The sequence below is a fragment of the Vulpes vulpes genome, chromosome X (assembly GCF_048418805.1).
Source record: "Vulpes vulpes isolate BD-2025 chromosome X, VulVul3, whole genome shotgun sequence".
Taxonomy (NCBI): domain Eukaryota; kingdom Metazoa; phylum Chordata; class Mammalia; order Carnivora; family Canidae; genus Vulpes; species Vulpes vulpes.
The window spans coordinates 45,017,890-45,024,441 of NC_132796.1; the positions used below are offsets into that span (position 1 = coordinate 45,017,890).

Consider the following 6,552-nt stretch of genomic DNA (forward strand, 5'->3'; position numbering starts at 1 on the left):
TGCTGGACTATTTAGGTCAAAGGACCTCCATGGAAGCATATCTGTCCTTAAAGGCATTCCAGTTTGAGACTCAATTTTAAGAATAAGGCGTAACAAATGAACAGAAGACATACTAGGTGAAAAGAGGGATTCTTCAATCCCAACATACTCTACACCTGGTAAAACAAATCTAGACTTTGTTTTTTTCCTTTAACTGCCAAGGCTGGAATCAAAGATAAATAGAAGGCACAACAGTTTTGCTCTGGTTTTATGTTATTTGGATTTTGGGGCTTCTTTTTTGTTTTTTGGGCTTTTTGTGTTTTTGTTTTTGTTTTTTTTGTTTTTTTTTTACAAATACAAATTAAACATGAAAAAACTCTATTTCAAAAGAAATCTCAATCAGTTGCATTCTAGACATTTAAAACCTATCTCACAATTTAAATGGTAAAAACAGTTAAGTTTGTAATTGTTTGGTGATCACATATCAAAAGAAAAAAAAAACTCTACTAATACCTTTTATTCAGTTTTTAACCATACCAGCAAGAATCAGAACTGTCAATTTTTCCAATGGCAATTTCTACACACCAGAAGGTAGTCATGACTCTCAAAGAACAAACAATTTGGATTTTTCCTGCCTTCAAATGTTTATCAAATCCTGTGTTTCTCACAGGCTTTTGCAACACATAGAAAATAAGAAATATTCCAATGAATGAAACATACCAAATGTCAGTAATAAGCAAGACACATTCCTTTGGGGAAACAGCTGTTAAAAAACAAAAAAATCCAGTCTGTATATGCAAAAGTAAAGCAAGGAAATTCAGTCTTTTTCTCTTCTTTAAAAATCTGTTTTTCCTAAAATATCATTCCACAAAATTGGAAGTGAAGGACTAAAAGGTGAGGAGAGGGAAGGGCGGGAGAGGGAGCACACATCATTAACACAAAAAGTAAAATTGTACAAACTTAAGCAGTTTATCATAGACCAGGGTCAAACTCCAGGATACCAAACGCTGGTGTAAGAAATTCACCATTCTGCAGGAGCTGTGTGAAGATCAATGAAGAGCAATTCACTGCCTTGGAGCGATTCCCCTTCCCACTCCAAATCCGGGTTTCTGCACCATGCCTCCACGGGGAGGGCCTCGCATTCCACCACCCAGCCCACCTCGAGGGCCTCCTGGTCCCCGCAGGCGGTTATCTCGACGGTCCCCTTCGCGGGCAGCTCGAGTCTTCTTCTCTTCCACATTCAGGCGAACCTCACCTCTGAACATGATGGGCCTGTTGCTAAGGACCTTTTGAACAGGCTCAGAATCATCAAACACAACAAAACCAAAATTGGGTAATTTCCCGCCACTGTTAATGCGTAGCTCCACCACATTCCCATAACTTTGAAAAAAATCTTTAAGCTCCGATTTGTCCACTTCATGTGGTAGATTGCCAATAAAAAGTTGGTGACTATCAGGGTGTCTCACAATTCTTCGGGGCTCAACCTCACCTTGCTCACCAGCGTCACGGATTGGTCTGGGTCCCCTCTGGGGAAGAATATTTATCCGCTGTTCTCGCACTCTTTGATCCCTCTGAGGCCTCTGCGGTGGAATCTGAGATTCAGGTTTAGATTCCGGGCGAGGCTGTGAAGCTGGTACTTTAACAACATGAGGTGGTATCCCAGTAACTGGAACAGCTCCACTGGGTGGAAGGTTCTTACTGGTCACAGATGCCCAAGAAAATGTCCTCAAGTCTTCCTGTACTGTCTGAGCTATGTCCGTAGGTGCTGGAGAAGAACTCTTCTGAGTATCCTCAGGAGCAGTTTCTTCCAATACTGGCTCAGACTTTTCCTCTTGGATCTCAGACACAGGTTCTTGCTCTGGTTCTGGTTCAGGATCAGGTTCTGGTTCAGCAACAGGTTCTTCTAAATGTTCTTCCAAGTCATTGCTGACACTCTGATCATAGAAAGTTCCAGAATCATCAGGTACCACCTCAGGTGTCTGCTTTCTTCAGGTTCCTCTACCTCTTCCTCAGATTCCTCCTGAGGCTCAGTGACAAAGCCACCAAAGACCTCATCTTGGTATCTGAAGATATCATTGTGAACGTAGAACTTATTCGCAACAGAGCCCTCAGGAGCAAGGACAAATGTCTGCATGAATCTCCTCAAAGCCTGGTTGTTATTAGAGAGCAACCCCATCACCTGGACCACCACACCATCATTCAGAGTGGCATGAGCATCAACATGGCGAATCTTAGTGTGGCAATTGGTAAAGTTTTGTGACATCACTTTCCTATGGATCTCTTTCTGTCCATAGACTGCATTTGCTGGCTTTCCATTTGAATCCAATCCCCCATGGACATAAGAAGAGTTCTTCCCATAAAATCTGGTTAGCATGTCTGGGGCCTGGTTCAGGAGCGTATAATACTGTCTCACAAATTCCCGCCCGACCAGCAGGGGACTAGGCTTCTCCATAACCATTGCTTTGGTCAATTCAACCTGCGCGGCTGAGCGGGAGAGGAACAAGCTCTGCTCCACTGCACGGCGGAAGGCGAAATCCCCTCACGCAACTGCGTCCGCACCTCTCATTAGTTTCCATGCATCTTTTTAATTCTTCCTTTATTTCCTGGTTGACCCTTTCATCTTTTAGCAGAATGGTCCTTAACCTCCCCGTGTTTGAAATCCTTCCAAACTTCTTCTTGTGATTTAGTTCTAATTTCTTTTTTTAAGCATTTTTTTAAAAGTTTATTTATTCAGAGAGAGAGAGACTGAGAGGCAGAGACACATGCAGAGGGAGAAGCGGGCTCCATGCAGGGAGTCCGATGTGGGACTGGATCCTGGGTCTCCATGATCAGACCCTGGGCTGCAGGCGGCGCTAAACCGCTGCGCCACCGGGGGGTGCCCTAGTTCTAATTTCAAAGCATTATGGTCTGAGCATATGCAGGGGAGGATCCCAATCTTTTGGTATTGGTTCAGACTGGCTTTGTGACCCAGTATGTGGTCTATTCTGGAGAAAGGAAGGAAGGAAATTCTGACACAAATTCACCTTTTAAAGTAAAATTCTGACATATGCTACAATATGAATGAATCTTGAAGGCATTATAGTAAGGAAAATAATTCATTCACAAAAAGACTAATATGTCATGCTATTTTAATGAGGTACTAGAGTAGTCAAAATCATAAAGATAAAAAGTAGAATGGAGGTTGCTCAGGGCTGGCGGTGTGGTGAATGAGGAGTTGTTACTTAATGGTTATAGCATTTCAATTTTGCAAGATGAAGACTTCTGGAAATTGTTGCATAACACCTAATACTTCTGAGCTGAACACTTTAAAATGATTCAGGTCTTTTAAAATTAAAAAAAACATAATAAACTTCATGTTACGTGTATGTTACTACAATGAAAATATTTTTAAAATATTAAAAATAAAGAAGTGATACATCGTACAACATCATGAACCTGAAAAGTATGCTTAAAGAATCCAGATGCATAAGGTCATATGTTATATGATTCCATTTATATGAAATGTCCAGTATAGACAAATTCATATATAGAGAAAAGAAATTAGTAGTTTCCAGGGGCTGAGGTAGGAGAGGATTGAAAGTGCTTACTAATGTGTACGTGGTTTCTTTTTGGAGTGATGAAAATGTTCTGGAATTAAATAATGGTGATAGATGCACAATTTTGTGAATAATCTTAAGCAGACCAAATTCCATACTATAAAAAGGTGAATTTTATGGCATATGGATTAACTTTTAATAAAAAAGTGGGAACAACTAAAGTGTCCACAAACATCGATCCACAGAAAATCAGTTAAATAAAAAATTAGTCTAAGTCCATATAATGGGATTGTAGGCAGCCATTAAAAAATTAACAATGAATACAATGGAATATTGAATATATTTGCATATAACTGAATAACTGATAAATTACTGAATTCTAGATCTGAAACCAATAGTACACTATATGTTAACTAGTTGAATTTAAATAAAATAAGTAAAAATAAATAAAATTAAAACTCAACATTAAAACAGATTACAATCATGCAGAGGTGGGTTCAGTTTTGTTCTGTTCTAAGTTTTTGATTAAAGTATAATTGACACACAACATTATATTAGTTTCAGCTGTACAACACAATACTTCAACATTTGTATGCCTTGGGAAATTATCACCACAGTAAGTCTAGTTACCATCTGTCACCACATAAAATTACAAAAAAAAATTCATGTAATAGGAAACTTTAAGATTTACTTTCTTAGCATCTTTCAAATTTGCAATATAATATTATTGACTATAGTCCATTATGTTGCATATTACAACCCCATGACATTTATTTTATAACTGAACATTTGTACCCCTTGATCTCCTTCACCCATTTTACCTACCTCCCGAACCTCCTCCCTTTTGGCAACCACCAATTTGTGAGTTTTGTTTTGCTTTTTTTTTTTTTTATTCCACATGTAAGTGAAATCATACGGTGTTTGTTTTTCTATTACTTCACTTAGAATAATACCCTATAGGCCCATCTATATTGTCACAAATAACAATATTTCATGCTTTTTCACGATTGAGTCATATTGCATTGTGCTTTTGTGTGTGTGTGTATGTGTGTGTGTATACCATATCTTCTTTATCCACACATCCATCACTGGACATTTAGTTTGTTTCTATCTTGGCTATTGTGTGAATAATGCTTCAGTGAACACGGGATGTGCATATATCTTTTTATTATTTTTTGTTTCCTTTGGATAAGTACCCATAAGTGGAATTGCTGGATCATATGGTAGTTATGTTTTTAAATTTTTTCAGGAACTTTCATACTGTTTTCCATAGTTGTTGCATCAATTTACATTCCAACCAACAGTGCATAAGTATTCTTTTTTCTCCATGTTCTTACCAACACTTATTTCTTATCTTTTTGATAATTGCCATTCTAATAGGTGTGAGAGGATATTTCATTGTGGTTTTGATTTGCATTTCCCTGATAATAAGTGATGTTGATAATCTTTTCATGAAGTTATTGGCCAACTGCATGTCTTTTTTGGAGAAAATGTCTATTTGGATCCTCTGTCTATTTTTTAATCAGATTTTTTTTTTTTTTTGCTATTGGGGTTGGATGACTTCTTTTTTAAAAGATTTTATTTATTTATTCATGAGAGACAGAGAAAGAGAGGCAGAGACACAGGCAGAAGGAGAAACAGGCTCCATGTGGGAAGCCTGTCGTGGGACTCGATCCCGGGTCTCCAGGATCACGCCCTGGGCTGAAAGCAATGCTAAACCACTGAGCCACCTGGGCTGTCCTGGATGACTTCTTTATACATTTTGGCTATTGGACCCATATCAGATGTACAGTTTGCAAAATCTTTTTCCTTTTGAATACATTGTTTGTTGGTGGTTTCCTCCACCGTGGAAAAGCTTCTTAATTTGATGTAGTCCCATTTGTTTATGTTTGCTTTTGTTGCCATTGCCTTTGGAGCATATCACCAAGACTGATGTCAAAAGGCTTACTGCCTGTTTTCTTCTAGGAGTTTTATGGTTTATGGTCCTACATTCAAGTCTTTAATCTATCAGTCAATTTTTGTGTATGGTGTAAAACAGTGATCCAGTTTCATTCCTTTTCATTTGGCTATCCAGTTTTCCCAGCTCCATTTATAGAGGAGATTGTCATTTCCCCTCTGTTGTCACCTTTTGAGAACTTCATGAAAGAAATTCAGATCTATAACACTTCTCAAATCTGGTTTGCTAGCCCTCTTCTGGTTTCATGATTCACAATCACCTATTTCATCAATGTTAAAAAAAAAAAAGTTTAACTTGGAAAAGGTGATGGGGAGAATCATTTTGAGACCTAGCTTTAAAAAAGCTTTAGTTTTCCATTTTAGTATAACAAAAATAAACAAAATGCAGTTAGGAGTATCATGATGGTTACCAAATATTGGGAAAGGGAAAAAAGGGAAAGCATTTTATTTTCATTTTTATTTATTTATGATAGTCACAGAGAGAGAGAGAGAGGCAGAGACATAGGCAGAGGGAGAAGCAGGCTCCATGCACCGGGAGCCCAAGGTGGGATTCGATCTGGGTCTCCAGGATCGCGCCAAAGACAGGCGCCAAACCGCTGCGCCACCCAGGGATCCCGGGAAAGCATTATTTAAGGAGTATGAAAAAATTCTGGAGATTTGTTGTACAACATTGTGAATATACTCAATACTACTAAACTGTACACTTAAAAATGATTAAGATGGAAAATTTTATGTATATTTTACCACAATTAAAAATAAAAATAAGTAAATCCAGTTGAGGTATAAATAGTCCAGGTTGATGGCAGCAACTTTAAGTTGGGATTATTTCCACAAGTCAAATGTTTACCATAAATATAACACATCTGGGTTTGTTATAACTTTTAATTCCTGTTATTTTACTAAAATAACAATATTATCTTAATTTATTAAAATGATAACTATGAAACAACTTAATTTTAACTTTTACTCTTAAAGTCTTTAGTCTCACAGATTTAGAGATTCATCTGAAAAGACTGCAAAAATGTTACCTCATTTACTTTGGAAAATAATATTCTGGAGTATAAAAAATAGTAAAGTTTGA

At 37.6% G+C, this 6,552-nt stretch overlaps 1 pseudogene; it reads right to left on the minus strand.

Annotated features, from left to right (window-relative positions):
• Window positions 1-486: 486 nt before the first annotated feature.
• On the minus strand, window positions 487-2,532 carry LOC112911725 (ras GTPase-activating protein-binding protein 1 pseudogene; annotated as a pseudogene).
• Window positions 2,533-6,552: the final 4,020 nt, after the last annotated feature.